This window comes from Macrotis lagotis, chromosome 3 (genome assembly GCF_037893015.1).
Source record: "Macrotis lagotis isolate mMagLag1 chromosome 3, bilby.v1.9.chrom.fasta, whole genome shotgun sequence".
Taxonomy (NCBI): Eukaryota; Metazoa; Chordata; class Mammalia; order Peramelemorphia; family Peramelidae; genus Macrotis; species Macrotis lagotis.
In genome coordinates this window covers 267,790,792-267,792,499 of record NC_133660.1, presented here as the reverse complement: position 1 = coordinate 267,792,499, position 1,708 = coordinate 267,790,792, and positions in this window count along the sequence as shown.

Genomic DNA, 1,708 nt, shown 5'->3' with positions numbered 1-1,708 from the left:
TGGTCTTTGTTCAAACTCCACAATTCTTTCTCTGGATACGGATGGTATTCTCCATTGCAGATATTCCAAAATTGAGTCTGACTGTTACACTGATGGAATGAGCAAGTCCATTAAGGCTGATCACCACTCCCATGTTGCTGTTAGGGTGTACAGTGTTTTTCTGATTCTGCTCATCTGGCTCAACCTCAGTTCATGCAAATTTCCAGGCTTCCATGAATTCCCATTCCTTTTGTTTCTAATAGAACTATAGTGTTCCATGACATATATATATATATATATATATATATATATATATATATATATATATATATATATATATACCAGAGTTTATTAAGCCATTCCTCAACTGATGGACATCCACTAAATTTCCAATTCTTTGCCACCGCAAACAGGGCTGCTATGAATATTTTTGTACAAGTGATGTTTTTACCCTTTTTCACAATCTCTTCAGGGTATAGACCCAATAGTGGTATTGCTGGATCAAAGGGTATGCACATTTTTGTTGCCCTTTGGGTGTAATTCCAAATTGCTCTCCAGAAAGGTTGGATGAGCTCACAGCTCCACCAGCAATATCATGCTATATTCTTGCAATACAAAGAGAGAAATGAAACAATTCCCAACCTTGAAGAGCTTCTATTCTATTTATAAGGACATACAAATTATATTCAAAATAAATACAGGATACTTTTTCGAGGAAATGAATTAATAGTGGTTCTGGGAAGGGCTTCAGGTAGAAGGAAGTCATTTAGCTGAGCTTTGAAGGAAATAAGGGATTGTAATGAGTTGGAGTATTCCAGTCATAGAAGTCCACCAATGCAAAGATCTGGAGATGGTGAATGAAATGTCCTTTGTGAAGAACAGCAGAAAAGGCAGTTTGGCTGTCATGTAAAGTTTGAAATGTGTACCATAAAACTGGAAAGGTAGAAGGGAATCAGGTTATGATGGCCTTAAGTGTTACATAGTAGAGTTTGTATTTGATCTTAGACATAATAGGGAGTCACTGGAGTTTATTCAGTAGGTAACTGAAGTGGTTAGACATGTGATTTAGGAAAATCACTTTGCTGTCCTATGAATGTTAGTTTGGAGAGGTAGGTGACTTAGCAAATGTCCTTGTTAAACTCTAATTGTCTACTGCCTGATTGTTAATAATAAGTGTACCAGTGGGGGCTAACGATCAACAATATTAGAAGCACAGCCTCAAGGATATGAAATAGTAGTTAATCCTCTGAGGATCCAGGCAGACCAACTGGGAAACTATTGTTTATACGAAGTAACACAAATATTATTGCCCTTGTTTTAGAGATAGGGGAAACCGAGCCTCAGAGATGGATAAGTATTAAGTCCAGGATAAAACTCAGATCTCTTGTCTCTTAAGTTTAATGCCACCATATCCTTTTTCCTCTTTTTCTTTTTTGAAGTTTTCAAAACATTTATTTAAGAGAACAGAGAAGAAATTATTTTATTCTTGTGTCAATAGGACCACTGATCACTGAGTTCCCTTCTTGTTCTGAGATTTGTGACTTGGTGAAAAATAATGTTTCTGGTTTAAAGCACATAGACACACACACATTTATGTGTATGTTCATATACATCTGCAGATGATGATGGATGATGATGATAATAATAGCTAAGATTTATATAATGCCTAGTATCTGCCACATCCTGAACTAAGTGCTTTATTTCATTGAATTCTCACAAACAACCCTAT